Here is a 24,798-nt window from a genome sequence, read left to right on the forward strand (position 1 = left end):
TGAAACTGGACACTAATTTCTATTCGTGTGAGCGCATCCGATATTTGATACATTTGAAGATGTGGGTTTTATATATATATAATATTATGAAACGGGATCGCTATTTCCTAGCTAGGGTTATAATTTGATGATGGATCGATGGCTCTTTAAATCGCTTCAATAATGTTGAATTTATTTACAAATCCCATGCTTTAAAAATAATAATTGGATAACTTGTTCAGCGCTTTTATCGTGAAAAACCATATCGATGGCGCTGTACTACTGTCTTCCTAGGCTCTATGTAATTGTTGGGAAGTAAGAGCTTCATAGATGCACGCACAGATGGCAGTGCATAGAGTTTGCTTGGAAGTCCGCAAGATGGAGCCAGTGGCCAGTAGTCGCCAGGGCCATTGGTAAGGCTCTCAGAGAAACTTACTGATTCAGATTCCAATTAGCAAGGTTCTAGTTAGGTCGACTATCGAGTCACCATTATAATACGTGGAGTGTTAATAAATCCCTGATTAATCTAAAAGAACCATTTAATTATAAACTCCTTCCTATAAGAGTTGGAGACATTTTTGTACGAACACAGCAGTAATTATGATAAAACAGCTGTAGGCAAAATACTTACTTATTAGGTCACTTCCGATAAACATTTTTATTCGAAAGTTTACGTGGATAAGATACGATTTTGGACGCAGAGGGCACAATATCATAAACACTGCAGATTTTGATATTGTATCCCTATTATTTACTATTGATAGTAAATTATACACCGTCCTGAGAACAATTTATTGGATAACCAACACCTCTGTCATAGGTCACCCTAAGTGGTTCGATACGTTTGGTGATTTAGCAGGGGTGCCCGGGTTCATCGGGTGAGGTGTGTCCAGGATACGCCTGCCCACCAGCTGCGTGGCGTGCCAGATCGTGAGAGGCTGGTTTGGGGAGATCTTTTGACTTCTCCAACTGGTTTCTGGACCCATCGCCCTGCCAGTGGGAGGGATATATTCATATGTTCGTCACTCCTGGACACACTAATCCCTAGATTCCTACCTAACCCTTATACCTTGTACATTCCCAGAACTTCCTCTCCTTCCCTTCGAAGAAAACCGTCCACCAGCATCCCAAAAGATGACATATGTTAATCCTGTGTGAGGTCAATATATAAAAAATACATTTAAAAAGAAAAAAACATGTTAAATTAAAAAAAAAAAGTTTAATTATTATTTACACGCGTTTCTCCGCCTTTTTAACACGAGAATTTGCCCTAAAAAAAGGTGTATCACGATGTAATATAATAATAATAAATTTATTTATGTACTGTTAAGTATTAAAAAAAAACAAAATTAATGTAATGTAATAACATGTAATTGTAAATTTAATATTAAATAAAGAAAAAAATATATATATGTATATATTAGTTTTATGGCAAAAGTTGAATTGAAATTTATTTCAAATAATATTTTGTTTTTAAAAATTTAAAATTGGAAAATATTATAAAACTTTTTAATAAAAAACTTAAATATGGACAAGAGGCCAAAGTCGTATTCAAGTACCGTTATTATTCTATTATAGGCTAGTTGCTTGACAGAACTGAAATAATAACAGAATTAATAATACAACTCCGAAACAACCCGTCCTTAATAAACTGATTTTTTTTTAATAACAAAAGGATTAGCAAAGATCTAGTACGGATGTGTGCTACTTTATATAGTTGTATTTTAATTTTAAAACATTGGCCATTAAAGCTAAAGTTCTGAAAGCTTAGAAATTCTACTTGGCAATATTTATAAGAAATTAACAATATTTATTTAATTTTTTCTACAAATTTAGTTACTAGTATTACCAATGTCGCGGACTGCGAAAGGTTTCTGACTTTTTGTATAGCTTGCGCAATAGTATATAAATTAATTTTTATTTTCTAAGTGACAATACAGTGTAAGAAAGCATTCTTCTTTATTGGAAGTTATTGATCATGTGGACTAATAAGAAGTTTAGCTAATTACGAGGAAGCGGAGTTGCTTTAGCTCGTAATCATGCCTTATTTTACGGTATGTTAGGGGAACTAAAGTGACTAAAAGTGAAACAGGTACTGAACTTAAAAACGATGATACTTATACATAAAATAATAAAGAACCTTTTACTAAACTACTTTTCAGGCAAATTTATATACAACCAGGATATTCAAATTCACAAAAACGTGCACTGAAATAAGGCTACCAAAAAAGACAAAACCAATACACAAAACAGTTTATTATATAAAGGAATACAATATTACAATGCGCTGCCGGACTCTATAAAGTCAGCACCAATTGATGGATTCAAGCGATTGTAGGAGACATATTAATCTAAAGAGAATGTAATAGTTAATAAAAATGTAAATATGTAATTTATATATTTGTAATAAATTAGACGTGTGTTAACTTGAATGTACTAAATAAATAACTTAATGACAAAAAAATATATATATTATTAATAATCATATGGGAATAACTAAATGCAGAATATTATTGTTAAAATCTGAATAAAAAAAATTAGTTCAACAAAAACAACGTATAATAATAATTAGGTCCAAATGGTCGAGTGGTTAAAGCCATTGTCCCAGAAGACAGAGATCATGGGTTCAATTCCAAGTTGAGACCGTTATATTTTTAATTTTATGTATCTTGTTTACTCTATGTTTTGTAATGATAAAAAAATAGTAATTGTATAGTATAAAAGTTACGATCACAGGGGTGCAAATTTATCTGTCCACTTGAGGCGTGTAGATATTGAGGTTACCAGTGCAAATAATAAAATAATTGTTCGTTGAATGGTAAGTTCTTTTTATAACCGCGTCTGCAAGAATGAACTGGTAAATCTGTACATTTAATTACAACATAAACGTAGGTTGCGTTCGTGAATCCGCTATATAATACAGTCGTTATGTTAGCTTCAAAGTACTAAAATAACTGTACTATTTTTTTGGTATTTGACAAAACTATGATTGAATCTAGCTGACTGATTACTTTACAAAGAGACAGACATTCATATACTTGAATTCTACAGCGTGTAGCATATAAACGCTGTACCGAGCCGCATTCCGTACTTCGAATATGTACATTTGTCGACCTTCAACAAGAATCTCAAAGACAAATGAGTGACAGAAGCAGCCCGGATCAAAGCGTCCAGACGTCAAAGATCCAAGATTCAACGGTTCAACCAGGGGAGCAGGAGAATAACGAGTAATAATAACAAAGAGATTAAGTGACAGAAGACGTTTAACATATCAGAAAACAAGGCAACGAAGCTGCGGAACAGGTGTAACAACCAAACGTTTAACAGATCGGACTGTCAGAGGGACAAAGGCTCAGAGCAACTCAGATAAGCAAAAGTTGGACGTTCGAAGAGATCAGTGATAGTTCTGCTCTTGTTTATCGGATAATGAACCACGGGGTCCATGGGGCTGAATTAATAATGCTTTGGGTTGGAAGGTCGTTGGTGTGAAGCAAGAAGCAAGGCTGGCTGATGGTAATGCCAAGTTCTTGTAAATCCTTGCTTTTATTTCTTCGGAATTCATATAATCAGGCTGGTATCCGACACGTGTTATTTGGTTGTAATTTTTTGATATGATACCTGATCTATTCCTGCAGGTGTTAGTCAGTTAGATCTCATAACCACTGGATGTTAGTCAGTTAGATCTCATAACATAACCATCAGGATCTAAAAGAGATTAGGAGGATTTGCATTATATAATAAGATATAATATTGCAGGAACTTTTGAAAACGTATTTAGTAATAAGCACCCAATGATATGCAATAAACCATACCCGCGAAGGACACTCAAATATTTTTTCATATGAAACAGATACTTTGTGATGTGACGTTATAATTTAAAATAAAACAATAACTTAGTAAACACCTCTTTTATTTTTTACGTTAAAACCGATCATCTAACCGTAGCTTCTTCTAAGATACTTTACTAGAATATTTCATAAAAAAATATATATTTACTAAGTTATTGTTTTAGTTTAAATTAAAAGACAATGAAATAAATTGTCATGATTAAAATGAAATTTTATAATAACTATAATTATTTTTTAAAACAAGCTTTAATAATGTATTGCTTAGTATGTTTATTATAAAAAGAAAAAGAAACATTTTACAAGAAAAAATGCAGTTACACGGCATTCACATTATAGTGAAGAAGAGAAAGACAAGGTAACATAAGAAATTACGTAGAATAAAATGTTAAATAATAAAATCAATTAATATTATTACATTTAAGCATTCTTCAAAAACGTTAAGCAGAAGAATCCGTTACCAAAATTCCGGCTCAATAAATAGTTTTAAGTTGTACGTAGCAATCACCTATCCACTTAATATGAAAAAAATGTAACCTCCTTCTTCCAGGATCCAGTGGTCATCAGATATAACTTCAGCTTTAGATCAAAGTCCGTACTTGTTGAGAGAATCGATCCCAATTCGCCAGACAAGTAGCCGAGCATCCTACCAACAAGACTACCGATCAAATCATACTATTAGTTTGTAATAACCAAATGAATGACTTTTGCATATTGCTTAGACATACCCACTTACTTACCAAATAGCATTGTGTAAAAAAATCTAATTAAAAAAGGATGATCCACAATTTTAAACTATCTTTGAATTTAATATTTATATATTTAATAAAGTCACGCCAAAGCATTAACCGGCTACCAAATTAAATGGTCCTCGATAATGTTGCCCCGCCATAATAGAGGTAATTCAAACGAGGTAAAACCAAATCATATTTAAAGTCGGTATTCTATCTAAGAGATAAAATCTTCATAAACTTCAACTAAAAATCATTTTACCATGAAAAATAATGGTTCAATCAACCGTCTTAAACTACCATAAGATACCTTTGTGGACACTGATATTATAGCGTTACAAAACCGGTTTAAAAACTGAAACCGATTATTTAAAAAATGAAATATAACCCAAGAGACTATATAAAAAGAAACCAGCTATCACAAACGCTTTAAAAGCAACTTGAGAAATTAAATCGCACCTTTTTCAGGGTGTCCAGTACTATACGGGAATATGGAATTCTTCCAGGTGGAGACAAAACGATATGCCCAAAACATTAATTGGTCGTGAAGTGACTGAGTAAAAAATACATAACATCACAATAATAAGATGGTCGTGATCAAATAGTTTAAAAAAGTACTTTCTGATAAGTGTGCTGTGCTGAAAGACGAATACTTGACCCAAGATCCAGGTAAAGAAAAAAAAACAAAAGTGTCCATCAAAAATGAATAGGACAACAAGCAAAAGCAACCAAGTCAAAGGAGATTTGTCATATCAAATGTCGTTTTGGACGTGTCTCGATTTGGTTAAACGTCTTTTGCACAAGTGCCCAGTGCTGCAATGTAATTTTGATTGTATTCAGTCGGAATCCAAGCGACATGTCTTACCTGTCGGAAACACAAATGATGTCCAACATCTCGTAATAAACAATTTATTTATGAAAGGAATATGACATAATAGAATGGGTCCATAGATAAGCACACAAATATGTATAACATGCACGTATTTAATATTTAAATATACCTCTATCCGTTTATAGACCCAAGTATGTTGTACGCTTTTCAAACAATGATTCTTTCAATGATGCTGGAAGAATGCATTTTGATCTATAAAGAGAAATATGTGCGTCATTTGGTACGGAGCACAACATGAAATGGGTAGAAATTTGTTGGTAGGATTGAGCAATGAGTTATTTTTCAACATGTAGCAAAGCTCTGAATGTCACTTGGAAATGTTTTAAAACTCTGCTAGTGCTTATTATAGAGGTTGATGGGAAATGTGATGTAAATTCATAATAATAATAATATTTGGCTAATTTATATAGCGCCGTTTTCGTGAAAAATTACATCAAGGGCGCTGAACAAATACATTTATTAAATAATAAATGCAGCTGGCTTACAACTAGGATTCATAATAACTCGTGACTTACATCTAAGACTTATTTCTAGTGACTTACGACTAGCATACTTACATTTGAAAATACATGCGCAAGTCTTGGGGAAGTAATGATAACAGTCACTTTTATCAAAGAAAAATGAGTGAATAGTAAGTTATGTCAATAAAAATCACTATCGAAAGACGCTTATGTTGATAAATAATAGATTTAAAAGCACCACAACAAGTAACATATTTCATCCCATAAGCGCTTTTTTATACCCGCAACAAATTCAATAAAAAATATATATATTTGCTTATGTCATTCATTCTTTAAATCATTTCAAGTTGCTCTTTTACTTTATCTATACCAAGTAATTGACCTTATTATAAAAATGCACGAACAAACAATAATCACTTACAGCTACGTAAGTAATGACTTACATATATGAAGGCATACATCAAGACATGCTACATCAATTAAAGATCTAGTGAATACGTATATTGAACCTTGATAGGTTTTATTCCATTCTAAAAATTAACGAGCAAATGTAATTCAAAGTTATAAACCTAACAAGAAAAATTATAAACCAAATAAGACAAGTTATAAACCTAACAAGAAAATTTATAAACCTAACAAGAAAAATTATAAACATGACAAGAAAAGTTATAAACCTAAACAGAAAAGTTATTAAACGTTATTAAATTAAACGTTGTTAATTTATTATTATTATTATAAACCTAACAAGAAAAGAATTGAGGAAACAGAATTAAACTGAATAATATAATAATCCTAAATATATAACATTTTTTTACAGAAATATTACGTAATTAGATATGCATGCTTTAAAACTTTTACAAAAAACATTACTTAATATGTCGCTTCCTGTATATTTTGCATCATTTTTCCAGATATATTAGATGGAAAAATATAACGATGTTGTATGTATAATAATGATGATGAAATCGAACCGCTGAAAATAACTGAATTAATAATATTATCGCGAATGTATCCGAAAATTAACTGAGAGCCACAAATAAAGAGAATTGGATTTTTTTTCAATCAGTCCCCAGGTGTAGGGGTATTTCGTCCCGATTCCGAAAAACCCGTAGCAATTAGCAAATAAATTAATTGAACAATAATTTTTTTTAAGCGAAGTTGTCAGCTTAGCGGTGGGAGGTCTTTTTAAATACATTTTCAGAACAGCCAGGTGTTTGTTCCATGTGGAAGCGAATCTGAATTGAAGGAACGCGTTATTTGTGAAAAATTCCGCTTTCAGAGCTTTCGGGAACGTAAAAAGCCAACCATTGAAATAATTAAAATGCCATTAGCCAGCTTTTACATTCTGCTGTGCACGTCCATCTTTTCTTTTGTTCTTTTTACAAACAAACGGAGAAACCTACCAACGGTCGCTTAACCTTTTCACTGCGGGTTACTGAGAATATTATTATTATTATGTATTGATACATTATCATTATAAACATGATAGACTATTTTCTATAGCTCTATTTTTTGTGAAAGTAGAAAGAGTCGCCAGCTAAGACGCGAGAGTGAATGGCAGAAGAAGTCGTAGACGCCCGAAGAAGACATGGCACGATCAAGTGAATCAAATACTTGAATCAGGTCATGTCAGAGTTAAGAGTCAGAATAACAATACAGTATTTATGAGACATAGTTTATACAAAAATGGTATGTAACCTAAATTTATTTTTGTCATGTGTATACAGGGTGTATCGGCACGTACCCGACAAACTTTAACCAGCTATTCCTTAGCATATTTGGAGTAAAAAATCTTATGTGCACTTTGCTGTCCGGTAACGTTTTTTTTTAATAAAAAATTTACTATTCATATTTTCACCACATGTCACCACTGTTTTATCCTTTGTCAAAGTTTGAAAACCCATCTGGCAAATATTTTATTCGAATTCCGTTGAATAATGCACGTGTGTGCCTATATTGGCGCACTTTTACAATCACAACGAAATGGCACGGCAACATTCGTCTCATTTTTAACTATTCTTATTTAGTGTGTGCGAAAGAGCGAAGACGCTTTTTGACAAACTTGCTTATAACAGCTGTTGAACACGAAACGCAATGCCAATGACAGTGATTTAGTGTGGAAATTTTAATTTTTTTTTGTTTTTAATTGAAAAAAAATGCTACCGGACAGCAAAGTGCCCATAACATTTTTTACTCCAAATGTGCTAAGGAATAGCTGGTTAAAGTTTGTCGGGTTAGTGCCGATACATCCTGTATATGATAGTTTAAATAATATATTTTTCAAATTGTCAGACAGAAGAATTCTAACTGACTTCGTATTTCTATATAAAATTCTAAATGATTTAGTTGATAGTCCGGTATCGCTAGAATTGATAAGCTTCCGGATTCCACAACCTTATACCCGAAGTCAGGATTTATTTCAGTGCAGAAATTCTGGGACTAACTACCATATGTATTCCTCTTTACCCAGAATACTTATGGAGGGAAACAATTATACCAAGTCAGTGGACATCTTCAATTTATCTTTAAACAAATATAAAATGTTGTTAATGAAGCAATTCAGCTATGTACGATAAATAATGTATATTTTTTAATATTCATATGTAAAAGCCACGAAAAAGGATGTAAATTAATAAATAAATAAATGATTGTAAGTATTGTAAGTGCATGTACATTTTGCTCAGTTGGAATAGAGCTGGTTTATGAACATTTGAAATAAGAGAGGAATATATATTTTTTTAAATATTTAGTCAAATAAACTGTATCTGCGAATAGTGGTAAACAATTTAAAATACGCTTTAGAATTTTTTTAAATAAAAATTGTAATAATTATATACCTACAAATGTGATATTAGGTTGGTAATAATAAATTTCAAAGTCGAGGTGGGCTTATTATTTTTTATGAACAGGATTTTATCGAAGGTTCTGTGAAATTTAATTGTTTTTTTTTCTACAAACGAAAATGAAAAAATAACTTTAAAATCTTCGTTTTACTCGAGTATGATACCAAAATTTAAAAACAATTCTTTGGAATCCCCTTCTATGAGTGAAAAAGAAACAACCTTGACATATAATAATATTTTGATCATTTATATAGCGCCTTTTTCGTGGGAAATCACCTCAAGGGCGCTGTGTGATAAATGCACGTTAAAAACTAAAATAAAATATCTTATTATATATATATATTGAAATTGAGTAGATAAAAATAATTAGTTGTCCAGTAGCTGATAGCCACCAAAGGGTTAAACTGCACGCCCACAGCATTAGACAGCTGACTCTGTATCCATAACGGTTGATTAATTCAATTTACGTGAAAGGGTTATAAATTTCTCATCATTATGATGGAAAAAATATTAGACCATAGAAGCCACTGAGCATCCTAAAATATTTGCGATACTAACGACCTATTATAAGTCTGTAGTTCAAATAGTGCTTTCGATAATGCTCTGATGAAATAGTTTTTAAGTGAATTAAAAAGTTGCTGGAATTGGCTGGCGATACGTTCAGTTATGCTCGTTGCATTGAGAGGTCCGTTTTAACGTCTCTCTCTGAAATATAACGTCGTTTAAGAGAGGGGAAGAAGTTCCAACTGATTCTTGGGAATTGAACAGGTAACCTTCAAAACATACAATACTAGAATATACAGGGTGTTAAACTACCTACTTGACTTACTTTAACCAGTGATTGCTGACATTATTTGGAGTAAAAAATGTAAATGAATTTTTAAGAGAGGGGAAGAAGTTACAACTGATTCTTGGGCTTTGGACAGGTAACCTTGTAAACTTGTAACCATACAACACTTGAATATACAGGGTGTTAAGCTACCTACTTGACTTACTTTAACCAGTGATTGCTGACATTATTTGGAGTAAAACATGTAAATGAATTTTTAAGAGAGGGGAAGTAGTTACAACTGATTCTTGGGCTTTGCACAGGTAACCTTGTAAACTTGTAACCATACAACACTAGAATATACAGGGTGTTAAGCTACCTACTTGGCTTACTTTAACCAGTAATTGCTTACATTATTTGGAGTAAAAACTGGAAACGAATTTTTGGTCTCCGGTGACATTTTTAATATATATGTTTTTCAACTCGTAATTATTGGTGGAGTTTCTTTGAACAAGTTTGTTATTTTGTTAACAATTTCATTTAAAAAAAAATATTAAGTGGAATATAAACGCTGGAAAAATTTACTGTTTTGTACCGATTTATATAACATACTCGTGTTTCTCTTAAACACTTTTAAGTTCCTTAAAAAAATTATGTTGTTTTTTAAGATAATATCTGTATATCTGTGGAGCCGAAACAGTAATGGTTTGAAATTCCCTCGATAGAAAAAAATGGCAATGTATACTCCGAAAATCATTTAAAACAATTTTTGTTCGGTTATTTAACACGTTATAAGGAACAAATAAAAACACAGTGTATCTTTAAATGTAACGTAAGCATTTGTTGATAGATTTTGGCTCTATTTTAAACGAGTCATACATTTAAATATAATTGAATATTTTCACAATTTTCGCTTAATTATTTTTGTATTTTAATATAAGCGCGCTTGCTCTAAAATTTGTATTTACTTTATCTCCCTTTCAAACAATCTTCTTCTTGTTTTCATTGAAAATAGACTACAGGTATTAATATCATGCATTTATTAGATATTTGATAGCATTGGTGTAGAGATTAATTTTGTAACCAGCACGCGACAAATCTGAACTACGCAGAATAATATTTTGCTATCACCAGCGAGCGCGTCGCATGACAAGTGGTTTCTTCTAGGTAAAGCTTATGTTATTGGTTATTACTGCATTGTATATTCGTTATCATTGTTTAAATAATGGTCTCGCGTGGGCCACATCTTAATGGTATTTATATAAACATGATTACACCTATGAAACTTAACTCTCATTGTTGATTGTTTATATCTGCAAATAATTCTATTGACAGACTCCCATTGTTTGATCAGATGACGCTTCGAAGAAGAAATTGAATTTTACTCTCAAACAACTCATACGCGATGGTGTAAGCACGCTTATCAAAGCATGACACATACAATGAATGATTAGCAAATGTCTCTGTGCTTGATATCTATATATATTATATATACAAAGTAATGTTTCTTTGTTTGTCCCCTATTTTTCTATTCTATTTGTTTCTTCTTATTAGTGTCAAGAATGTTTTGAAAGGTTTGAATGGTATAAGAAGTCAGGGACGCCCGAGGAAGTCTTAACGCATTATATCTGCACTGAAATGAGATACGGAGTCGAATACAAGTCGATATAATGTAATGTTTTATTTTTTTATTATACATTAGTAAATGGTGGAAGTCGAGGACGAACGAGGAAGACATGGCACAACCAAGTAAAACCAAAATTTATACTTTTTAATTCTTTAGAATAAAATTATTTCCAACTTTAAAACTTACTCAGTTTTCAGGTACACTAGAATTCAACACCTCAAAAATTTACTCCAAACCATACAAAATTTAATAAAATTCGTTCCACGTAAGAAGAAAAGCTATTATAAATTTTGGATATTTCAATATATAATTTATTTCCGTTGTCAATCAAGCTTGATGCGATCTTTCACACAAGTAGCGTTGTCATATTTTTTTTTATAAAAATCGCTTTTGATTTTTTCAGTTTACATATCTACTTGTTGTGTGAACAGAAGACCTGGCGTCCAAAATAGCATTTCTATGATCTCTCATAATAATCCATATAAAATTTGTCCAAAGAAACGTCACTGTCTCAATGACAATTCTTTTTTCAAATTTTCTCATGGCAGAGGTAACATAATACTGAAAAGTTAGACATCTAGTCAACGTAAGGCTTGCTTGAATAACAAATTCGATGCAGCAGATTTTTGAAACCACAAACAAATTTACAGACAGATGAAACTCCAAACAGTCGAGATAAAATTTGACAGTATGTTGAACTGTAACAAGATGATAGCAACAAAATTGGGAAATAGTTCGTGAAATGGTGCTTTTGAATATGTATGTATCTACCTAAATAACATACATATTACAACAAAACAATACGGCACAAATATGATTTAAGATTTTCACGGCCAAAAGTATTTTTGTTATTTTTTTTTGGGTGTTATGCCGTGTTGCGCTAACTCCTTCTTTAGCCAACGTTTCGGACAGCATAAGCTCACATTTTAACACAACCTCAAATAACACATCTGCCCTGATGATGGACACTGCAATGCTGTCCGAAACGTTGGCTAAAGAAGGAGTTAGCGAAACACGGCATAACACCCCAAAAACAAATAACAACAATACAGCACAATTTGTTTGGGTTCCTATATCACAGTATACACCGAAATTGGCAAGATGGTGTTACAAAATTACTATGGTTGAAATACTATTATTTTTATAATCTTCTGAGAGACGAGGAAGACTGAAGGAAAAAAAACCTTACTTGAATTAACATTGTTCAATTCCGAACAGCCAAACTTATCAAGGTTAAAAGTACAAACAGATAACGCAATAAGCACCACCTATAAAGAGATATGCTTATTAGCTCAGATATTTACGACGATTTCAAAATGTCATAAAATATTTTACATGTCGTAAAATATGTACATGAATGATAAAGTTAAATCGTTGCCATGGTAACGAACTTACGGGCAATGAGCATTCAGAGATGAAGAATTAGACAACGAAAAGAACTAAAACGGAGAAGAAAACGTGAAGGAAGAAGTGGAAAAAGAGGAACATGTTTGTTGGGTGATTTTTAACAACAAACTGCCATGGCCCATGGGGTATTTCACATTGAAATCTGATACCATCTGGGAAATCACCTCAGTCGTGATGATGGTTGGCTGATAATAATATTATCGTTGACTTAGAATATTCTATGTCCATTTTGTATACCAATACATGTATTTTTTTAATAACATACCCGTATTATATTATTATGTATAAATTACTGAATTCTTAATTTTGACAGTGGACAGGGATCTGCAACATCAAATTAATGCTTGCAAGAGGGAAGCAGAGATCTTTCACATATGCGCAGATCAATGTAGACAATGCAAATGACGGAATGATTGGCGCAGCCGCCGTATGCTAAAATTTTTGGTAGAAATTATATCAAAACACAAGCATTTCGTTCGGTTAATGTTAATCGCGTTATTTTTCAAAATGAAAAGGAAAAGTGATTTCGATCCGTTATTATACTTTTTCATATTATTTATATAATTCGATGCAAACTTTAGGAATACGTACTTTTTAAAGTTATATTTCTGCTGACTAAATATAAAAAAAACACCGATTTTATTTTCACAAATCTACAGGAGAGAAGTGTTGTGAATCAGCCGCTTAAAAATAATGTTTTTTTTTTAAATGTTCTTTTGTACAAAAAAGTCGAAAGAAAAAGTGTAGATATATGTAAAAAGCATGCATTATCTAGAAAAACACTGTCGTGGGTTTAACTTCGGATTGTCGATGTTTATTTTAACAAAAATGGATATTGCACAACTTCAAAGACAAGTCACTGGCGTGATCGTGAGACGTATGAGTTAATTATTTATAATATCCTCCAAAAACAGTTACAAATAACGTATTTTAAAGACCGAAGACAAGAAGATTGATGAAAGAATGGGAGAGATTCTAGGGATAAGAAAATAAACGTAGGTTGATGCCGTTATAAACCATCTACAGATATTATTGGCCTTGAAAGCTTTTTAGGGATTTTTCGGAGTCGAGAAGGATAACAACCATATCTTATTTTGGGCCAATAATCACAGGAAGATATGCGAGCTTTCGGAAATCATAATATTTTGCGAATTTTAAACTTTTTTTGCCAATTTCTAACAACTAAAGTTCAATATAGAGACTTGATTTTAAGTCACTAGCTCTAAGTTTTAGTAAACTCCTAAAAGTTTTAGATGTAAATCACTAGTTATAAGTCTTAGTAGATAGTTGCTAACCGCAAAAGGAATAAATCTTAACTATACAAGTAAGTCATTAATTAAAAGTCTAAGTGATTATGTATGGGTTATATTTTATAAATTAAGTTGTAATGCGCCCTTGTGGTGATTTTCTCATGAAAACGACGCTATATAAATGATCCAATCATTATAATTATTATTAGTTTCGTCTACAAAATCCCGAAAAGTTCAGGCGGTTGTGTTTTTTATAAGATCTAAATAAATTGAATCATCAATTTAAATTAAATTATGTTTCCATCGACTCCTAAATCTTCCCAACCAATAATAAAGGCGTTAAGAAATACAATTAAATACAAAAATCGATATCTCCGAATCTTTATGACCAAACTTGGTAATATTTTCTTCGAGTTTTTTTTATGTGACACCTCCTTGTTACGCCGACCGCGTTGGCTCAAATGCGGTCTTAACAGATTTTATCTCATATTCAAACTCGAATTAATGATCAGGCCAGAATAAAATGTTGAGTGTGAACTTCAAACGCACGAATGTGGCAAAATCGTGGTGATATATTCGTCGTAAAGGAATGTTGTAAAAGGAGAAATCTGCCTGTATAAAATGTCAAGATTCAAATTAAGATTTGGATTCCTTAAATCTTTATATGAATTTATTTCTTAAAATTCTGTAGGCATTTGTTTTTCGATTCCGGTACATTTCTTTTGATTAACTTGGTCTGTTTGTCAGAATGGGACGGTGGAGTTATTTGGGAAACTTTATAGAATTATGGATAAATTGTAGGCTTTTGAATTTGAATAGCCTTGAAAGAAGAACGACGGTCAGACGCAAAATATTTTTGTATACTTTAAGGACTATTTTAAAATATACCACTTGAACGACCTTAATCTTAACTATTTAGTCAAAAATACGATTGCTAGAGCGATTGCTTGAGAGTTTTGGCAAGATGAAATTGGCACAGCTTTTCTCTATGGATTTTCAAGGTCATCCCAACTATTTTATACTTGGAAGGTTATTCCAAAAATGTACTATGAGCCTTTTAAATATTAAAGTTAATATGAAAAAACAAACAAGACGCAAAATATTTTAAAAGATTTTTTTCAATTATTTAATAGGAAATTAAATGTCGAAAATCGAGCGAAACCGGGTAGTAGGTCGATCTACATGAATATATAAAAATATTTAATTTCATAAGGTTTATTTTTAGAAAACTTATTTCAAAATAATTCGCTTATGCTATTAGTAGATTTCGATTGTCTATTGTCTATTTGTTCGTGTCAGTTTTAGCCTTGGATTCACTTAGCAGAATGAGCGAGTAGCCACCCCTACAACCTCCCCATCCACAACCTTATCCTTGCTATCCCCTGAGAATACACAAGGGTGGGTAAGTTCTTACCTGTAGTCTGGAGAAATGTTTCTGCTTTACCGCACGAGTCACTAGTGCACGATATTGTTAAATCTACGTTCAAGGCATTCCACAGGGATGTGATCCGGGGCCGGTTTATAACTAAGTTTATAAGATTCAATCATAATAAAATTAGATGTTTTACTAAAAATAACACTTGGTTATATAAATATTTCAATATAAGTGGTGATTTACAAAGCTAAAAAATAACACTAGACTCTCGAGAAAACTTGCCTAGATTATACGAAATTTCATGAAAATTTAAAGTAGAATGATAATGTTAATCTATTATGACATCTATCATAAATAAAAGATGAAGGGTGAATTTAAACTTAAGCCGGTGCACATAAGATTTCTGGTTTATAGATTTGCTTTAAGCTTTAACTATGATTGACTGAAACTCAAATGAGATCCGAAAATAATGCAAGACCGATACAAGTTAGGTGAATGAAACACGAGAAAGCAAAGCTTAACTAATTTAGATAACATTAAGCGAAGTAAATAACATGGTAGCAATAAGTGTTTGAAATGAGCCAAGGAAGACACGCAAATTAAACAAATACTTATTATGGTATTATATGGTATATATAACATTTCTGTTGTATTAATTTGTGTAATATGTAATGTGTTAATTGGACTTAGTCCGTTAGTAAATATATATGTACTCTCCCCTACTTGATACGTGCCCTACTCAGTAAGATTTTTATAAGAATCTTGTTATTGAGGACTCAATAACAAGGTTCACAGGATTGCAAAAAATAGTAATTTCTCAAAAACACGTTAGTAGTACATAATCTTGAGAATTTGTTGGTTTTCAGACTCAATAACTATGACAAAATCCATTACTTATTCACTAGCTACTAGCTACCCCAAATACTTTGTTCGGAAGTGAATCGAAACAGTTTGTTTTAAAACGAGCAACACTTTGCCATGAATACAAAATGCACACTCCAAACTAAATACTATTTCTCAAATGCATTACTCTGCAGCCGTTCCAATTTCCGGCGATGGGTGGTATAGCTTATTTGCTGCCGAGAGGAAACTACAAAATAAAAATAAAAGTCGAGAAACAAGCTTGTGAGCAGTGGAAACTCGAAAAATGTTTTACCAAGAAGTGATTGGAAAATGAAATAATGAAAAATGGTCTTTAAAGTCGAAAACATGTCGATTTAAAAATAAATATAGAAATTTTTAGAACACAAAAAAGTTCTATTTCGTCTTTAGGAACGCAGAGCTGTGTGAATGTTTTTTTTAAGAAGCGCTAGGCGAGAAAACATATGTGTTTTCAAAACACCCGTGAGAGGAAATACAAAAAAGTGCTGAGCCATTATTGGACATGGGACAGAAATGTATGTAGACAAATTTGGTTCACATACGGGTGATGCACAGAGAAAGCTTACTGATATAAAATATTGCTAATTTATTAAAAATCTCTTCTAATTATTCATATTCCTGTTAAAAACGGGATCGCAGGTCTTTAACGAATGAATTGACATATTTCTATCACCGGTAAAACAGACAAAACATTTCAATCGGTGGACTGTTTTTTCCAATATTTGCTATTAGTTTATTGATATAGAGAAACTGTTAGCAACAGGGCGAAATAGCGTTAAAAATATGAAATTCAAATGGATTGGTGTAATGAATAATTGGATTGTTTTTAATTATTTTAAAAACTAAACAAATTCAAAATCATCAAACAAGCAGTTATACAGACTTTAAAAATACAACCTATTTGCAGAAATCTGGAATAGGAAACGTTCTTGAGCGGTGAATAATTTGTATTACTATTTCTTAATAATTTCCAGGTCAACGTAACTATTATCACCCTGCAAGGTCGTTTTAACCATAAAAGATATGGATGTAGCTTTTCTAATCTATTTATAGTACCTGTTATAAAATAAGACACGACGCCAAATCGTTTAATTAAAAGATAGTGTTTTAAGCTCGAGTGAAGCCGGGTGGTAACCACGAGAATGCAATCCATTTCCTGATAAAATATGATTCCGTTCAGAACATATCAGAACACGTGTTCATGCAGGTATGATAAATATTATGACGAAATGCGACAATATTAGTATTTTTATGAGTATGTGTTCCGCCGTCCTCATAACACATTCGCGTTTTACTGATACTTTGTTAGGAAATCTGTGAATTCATTCGTGAAAGGCCTGTAATAATAATAATAATTGGATAATTTGTAGAGCGCCGTTTTTGTGAAAAATCACCTCAGGGGCGCTTCACCAGGAATACGAATAATTTGACCAGATTTTCAATAAATTAGCAATATTTAATAATAGTATGTTTTCTCCGTATAGCGAATTAAAATAACTTATATGAAACAATTTAGGTAAATTTCGTTGCATGTTTTAATTTATGGTTATGACTAACATGAAGTCATAATGTTCCCTGTCTAATGGCCGAGTAAGCTTTTAATCCCAATACAAGGAACACTTATCACCCGTAACCAATTGCAAGATCAAAGGCCAGCGTATAAATTCCCTTTAGCCTAAGCCTGTTTAATCGCTAAAGTGTGGCTTAAATGGTGTGATCTAAGTTAGGTTTCTGTCTGGCTTAAGTGTTGATTCGTTTCTTAGTTTAATCGGATGTTTCTGTTGAGAAGTGGAATATTAAGGTCCATTTGGAATTTATGCGCTCGTAAGTGGAATTTCGTGACGCTTTATCTGAAGCGTTAGATTATGCACTTTTAGAGTAATGGGAAAGAACTACTTCAAGTGAAGTGAGAAGTTTTAGGTCTACTTTAATAGTGATTAATTCCACTAGAAATCATCATCAACTATTGAGTAATAATTAAGGTCTGAAAACACCACCGATTTCAGAGCAAACACGAAGACAAGCTTTTTTATAGTATTTCAATAGAAAAGCTCGTCCAAAAACACTTTAGAGCAGATCAGGGTTTTTAATTAAATTTAAAACTCTCGAACGTTGAGCTCTAGCTTCATGAGATTTGTACAACTCTTATGGTCTAAACTCTGGAAAGCCTAGGTTAAAAACAAATAACTTTGTATTCACCATTATTTAATCAAAAATGTTTTAAAACCAATGGTTTCTACCTATTGACCTAACCTAACGAAGAAAACATGGATTTTGTAGTAGTTTTATATGGTTTAGAATAGTCAGAATGAAAAAAAATGGTTTTGAAACATGTTGATCCGTTTATTGATTAAATAGTGGTGTATACTGAGTGGTTTATTTTATTTATAGTAAAAATACACCACAAAGTGAATTTTGCAATTATTGAAAAAATAAAGTATTTTTAATTCGCCAAATCATTTCCACCGTAATAACTGGTACTTTGAAAATAAGAATAAGACAAAACTCCATATTGATGGTTCCATAATATATTAATAAGAAAAAGGATATGAAGTAGGTACTAAAAACAGAATTTTATGTAGAAAGAAATACGCCAATTTTTTTTTGAGAAAATCTTATTCAATATCTAAAATAATAAAGACTGGGTATTGAGTAATAAGGACTTACCTTTTAATTCATTAACAGAATGCACCATGAATTCACTGACACTTTTGAAACTATAATCCTTGATATCTGAAACAAATAAAACCAAATTATTAATTAAATAAAATCATACGATTTTGTTTTTGAAAAAGTAAGATTTTTTTTCTTTTTAAGGTATTATGCCATGCAGTGATACATGGAACTGGCAGAGGAAGGGTGAATGCAGACTGAATGCTGTAGAAATGAGAATCCTTAGGCGTATGTGTGGTAAAACCATGTATAATCGTGTAAAAAATGTTAAGATTCGCAAAGAATAAAAGGCTGATGTAAACTGTAACGTAAGGAATAAGATTAAGAAAAGGAGGCTTAGATGGTTTGGCATGAAGAGAGATGAACATGAATAGTAGAAAAAGTCGGAGACGTCCGAGGAAGACATGGCACCATCAAATGAATCACTCACTTGAGTACGGCCATATCAAGAGAAATATCAGAAGAGTATTTATGAGACGATGTATGAATGTGAATGAGGCAAGGAGTGTGTGCCAAGACAGAGTAGTTTGGCGTTCCGTCCTCTCTGCCTACCCCTGCGAGAAGAAACGGTGTGATGGTTAGTTAATTAATTAGTTATGACGATTTGCGCTTCCTCTTACTTTAGACAAATTTCGGACAGCGTTACAGTATCAAACATCAGAACAGTTGCTTAAAATACAATTTTTATAAAGATTACAAGAGCCAATTTAGTTTTTTTTTATAGTATTGTCTTCCGAAGCGTCAGGCAACAAATAGTGACAGTGAAATGTTCAAACTAACAACTTTAAAAACTTAATTTACCCAAAGAACTTGTTGATTTAAGTAAAGTTAAGCGAAGACCAACCACCGCTGTCAGTCTATTTACGTGAACCGTGCGACTGCTGTCAGGCAGGTCATAAGTCATAACAGTAAGTAGTATTGACATTCCGTCACTGTACCTTTATTTGCGTTTAGCAGCGAGATAACACGCCCGCTGATTGACGTTTGGTAATGCCGCATATCTCACACTTAGTCAGGGTCGGATTAGAACATAAATATTAACATAATATATTATAATAAAGGAAGTAGAGAACTGATAGGTAATACGAAATAAACAAATTAATGATATCGTTCATTAAATATATCAACAAATGTAACGCAGGCTCTGAAAGGAATTTACTTCTGTCGTAACTATATTATACTCCATTAGAAAAGCACAGTAATTCACAGCTGTCAAAATATTAAAAAAAAACTACTTTCAGAATACCTAACGTTGTTAAATTTAATTAATTTGTAATTTAAAAAAATCAACCGGTAAGATTCAAGGTTTTTTACTATACCTACAACCTTCAGCTATTTTCAATTTTCGACGTCGTTGCACCATCTCTTGCCAATATTAAAGTTGTTTTTGGTCTAACTGAGGTTTGAACCTTTCTCCCCAGGGACTGGCTCCTAAGCTGCTGTGAAATTTTAATATTTATTTTAATTTTTTTTTTTTTTTTTTGATAAGGATTGAACCTTTCTCCCCAGGGACTGGAGTCAACACCGCTAACACCTAAGCCAAATCCTAATTGAATAGAACCGAAATTTATTTCGTATATTAATTGATGAAAGTTTTTAGATATAACGTCATCCAATTTCAGTAAAATGCGAGAGTGAGCGCGTGTGTGTGCATGAGTGCCATCAAGAACATAGAATGCATTGTCATCCACAACTAGTCTATCTGCGAGTTTCAGCTCGATTTGTTGGTGGGAAGTGGGTTAATTTCCTCTTTCAAGAGACCATTTCATTCATTCATTTATTCATTCAATCAAGAAAACAAAATCTAAATTCAAATACATGAATTTAAAAAAAATATATGAAAAGGATTTCTACTACGTACATATTTAAATGCAAAAAAAAATATTATACTTAACCACGAACAAAATTTGAGCGAATTGCTATTAATTAGATAGACATAAAAAAATATTTCTCCAGATTTGGCCCTGCAAAACGTGACAAGCAGTCGTAGCTTATGAGATGTTTACTAATCGGCAACGGAACACGTCTAGACGTCTGACAATTGATAAACTCACTCCTACTTCTTACAACCACCGCTACTCTCTGCTGCCTTCTGTTCTCCTGTTATTTTAATGGTAGAAAACACGTGATGGGTTGCTCAGAATGCTTAGTCGGTGATTAAACGGAACATCGGAGATATAAATGGTGCCGCATTGAGGCTAATTTATTAATAACTTGATTAACTGAAATTGGAAAAAGTTGGATGGATGTTTGGGTGCCGGATGAAAGAGAAGAATGTGGATGATCTTATTTATAATAATAAATGTTTAATATGATGAAAAAATTCATGGAAAAATAGGCCAAGATGTGCTTTGTTTATAGAAGTGTAACAAGAATATATCATCTATATCAGGGCTGTCCAAACCACGGCCCGCGGGCCGCATGCGGCCCGCGGTTTAGATTATTGCGGCCCATTGAACCTTTTTTTAACCGACTTCAAAAAAAAGTCCGGAAACAGGAATTGATTTTTTTAAGCTCCTCGCTGAACGTTTCCCGAAACTGACGAATTTCGGGCAAAAAATGGGCTCGATGATGGGCAGTACCTACCTTTGTGAAAGTGCATATTCAACAATGAAGTTTATTAAATCGAAATACAGGTCTTCATTGACAGATACTTCACTTAAACATGCACTGCGCCTAGCTACCACTAGTATTGAGGTTGATGTTGACAGAATTGTAAAAGACAAATTAATGAAAAAGTAGATAATAAAATAACGATATTACGTATTATTACCAGTATTTTATTTTTATAAATATTTTGCGGCCCACCAATGTATTTAGTCTTTTTTATTGGCCCTGGGTCCCATCTAGTTTGGACACCCCTGATCTATATATATAGCTTCATACTTTAAAATTGATTCACTGAGTGCACGGAGGCATCATAAGGATGAACTATTTCTGTATAAAGCAGTTAACAGTAATATTCAATGCCCAGAGTTGCTAAATAAGATTCAATTCAATGTACCTGCGCGTTCAACACGCTCTTCTGTCCTGTTTAGGGTGGATCAATGCAAAACGAACTCTAAGCAGAATTCGTGCCAGAACAGACTATGCAATAATAACAATAGCGTATTATCCAAGGTGGATATTTTCAATTGCGAACTTACCAAATACAAGAGGTCCATAAAATAATATTTCTCTGATGGTTTGTGAATAATGTTATGTCTCTATTGTTTATATTTCTAATTTGATTTGATTAATATCTACAATCTATCTCCATGGATATAAATGTTTTATTTTGTAAATTTTTCTTTTTGTATAATCTTTTGTTTTGTATAAATTTTGCAATTCATATTCTTTTCTTACAAATTTAATTTACTTATTCCTTATCATGCTGTCTCAGTAGAGGTAAAGTCACAAAGAGGAAATCAATAATTGGTTTTATTTTGGCTATATACAAACTTATGTACAAACTGAAATAAATACATTTTAACTGTTGATTTCCCGAAAATTAAGAAATAAATAAATATTAGATGAATTATGTAAATCTATTGTGGTCCATACCAGGAATCAACCCAATACAAGAAGATTTTCCCACAGCGTTGGAAAATACAGTTGTGTGCAGCTGCTATTTATAATCTCGTATATTTTATGGGCACATATTTACAGTATTTTATTAAATAACAAATAAACGAAGTTCATAACGAATGGTGTACGACTGAAGTTTCGGTTTTGGTTTCGGTCATAGACATCCAAATTGTTAGACTTTCTCTGACATGTAATTAATTGACCGCCGAAGAGCGCTCATTGAAATAACCAGATTCTATTCAGAAAAAGTAAGGCACAGTTTTGCAGCGCCCTACATTGTGCGACTTTTCTAAACTCATAAAAGAAGATAATTATAATAGGCAGGCCTCCAAAGTTCTACGTATTTAATTGCGTTTTCGTCCGGCATTAAATATCTGTGGAAATGTGTATTCATTTTCCAGGAATTCACCGGTCAGTTTTCACCAGGGAATATTACCAGAGCGCTGACTGACAGACGTAAATAAACACTAGGATATTTCAACGCACACAGATTGCTTCAGCGAACGCCGAAAGACATTTCGGCCTACCGCAGTTTTCATAATACGTCGTTATTATTCAGTATTTTAATGGATTTAAAGTGTTATTCGTATTAAAGAAATATAATACAACATCTGGTAGGAAAAACGTTTGTCTGCATTTTATTTCTCCGTTAATTTAAACCCTTCCAAAGTGAATCTAAGTGATTATCTCACTGTTCTGTACTGTAATATAAATTTTTAAAAATACACGATTGAACTTACTCACACTTTCCCCGTTTCTGTCATTTGAGTCGATAGCTACTAACCCTCGAAGGTTTAAAACCAAATAGAGTCGTGACAAAGGCTGGTAAGTATGATAGTGTATATTTACTGTATTAAAATTCAATTTGTAACTTTTCTATGTGAACAGATACTATTAGCTTATTGGTAGGTACGTACCATTTCAGTCAACGATTCGGAAAGTCTTGCAGTTCTCACCGACAAGCTTCAAGACTTGTTTGTTACGGTATAAATCATTGTGAACGATTTACAAGTAGTACCAAGAGAAGCCAGATCAAACATTGCTGGATGCCAATTAAAGCGATAGTGGAATGGAATCGACTTAATTCGACTAAATTTTGATAACCAGCAACAGGATTAGAGACGTCGAAACATTGAAGAAGCCAAAACGTAGCCTAGATACTAAGTTCAGGGAATTCTTTAAATAAAATAAACATCTGACTACGACGTACACAAAATACTAGAGTAAATATTAATGTAACTTAAAAACGCGCTCTTTTCTTTGTTTGTTTCTAGAAATAAAGACATTTGTTTTCAGATTTTCATCAGTAGCTTCCGAGAATTTCAGTTTATCTTTGGTTTCAGATGACTGGAGGCATTAGTGTTAATTTATTTCCTTATCTAACACCTAAGTAACTAATTGATGAGTAATTTCTTGGAAGGAATCATTACCATTAGTTCACGTCCACACTCTAAACTAGATATTCCAAACAGCTCGCTAAGTATATTGTCTATATCGACTGTGAGACTGCCATCAATATTAATGATAACACGTTTAAAACATACAGACGAAAGTGCTCTTAATTATTCTATTTAATCAAAAGTAATTTATTTAAATATCATGCAATTATCACACGTGCAAAACTGGATTGCGTGGCTGTATTTATAAAATGATGTATCTTCTACTTACAACTAGTTGCAGTGTTATAATATTCTCAAAGTAAATTATTTCCAATATTTAGCTATTTATTAGATAAAAAAGTAGATAACATAACATAGACCAAAATAGAAGGTACATGTATAAATACATCTACAGAAGCTGACAAAATCACAATGTATATTGTATTTGAACTATGTACGGGAAGTAAATAGAATATAACGTGATGTTTGGAGATTCAATACAAGGGGAAAGATCCTTGTAAAATGCACAGACGAATATCTACTATCGGAAAATGCTGATTTGCTTACAGACGAAAACTGCTTAGGAATGTTATATCAAATGAAAGTCAGCAACCTTTTACACAAAGTATGTATTAAAAAGTCCATACCGAAATGTGCTTAAAAGCACAAATTCTTTACGTATGTACCTAGTAATAAAAACCTCGAAAACCCCGTCAACTTAAGGGTTAATAAAAGCTGCCCTTCCGAAAATATTTAATAAAAAAGTGCCTACTTAGGGAAGCCAGGGAATACGGTCAGTAATGTAACATCATAATCATCGTTATCACCTCCCTCGTCCCTACTCCCTCGGTCAGACACTCCAGCCGACTTGCGAGTGTTGGTCCTCTGATAACGGATTTTTAGGGTATTTATTTATTTAGTCAACGGTTTGTGTGTAATTAGCCGGCCAACCTTATCGGAGAAGTCACCTACTATCCAGCGCTAGTAGATATTACAGAAGTCGAGGAAGCGAGCTTGTTTAGTAGGGCTCGCAGTAACCACATTTGATTAAAAATGGTTCTTACAGAAATAATTTTATGATTTGTAAAAAAAATCAACCTTGGTCAATCACATAATTA

The 24,798-nt window shown here is 32.5% G+C and overlaps 1 protein-coding gene across 1 annotated transcript in view; it reads right to left on the minus strand.

Moving 5' to 3' along the window:
• Nucleotides 1–24,798, minus strand: part of pxb (putative Hedgehog signaling attenuator pxb) — a 667,281-nt gene that overhangs the window by 503,409 nt on the left and 139,074 nt on the right. The window contains exon 3 of the mRNA XM_089641132.1: nucleotides 18,729–18,794. The gene's annotated coding sequence lies outside the window, so the exon portion shown is untranslated. The remainder of the gene's footprint in view (nucleotides 1–18,728; nucleotides 18,795–24,798) is intronic.

The sequence above is a fragment of the Hesperophylax consimilis genome, chromosome 16, assembly GCF_061612785.1.
Source record: "Hesperophylax consimilis isolate HC1 chromosome 16, BYU_Hcon_1.0, whole genome shotgun sequence".
Classification (NCBI taxonomy): domain Eukaryota; kingdom Metazoa; phylum Arthropoda; class Insecta; order Trichoptera; family Limnephilidae; genus Hesperophylax; species Hesperophylax consimilis.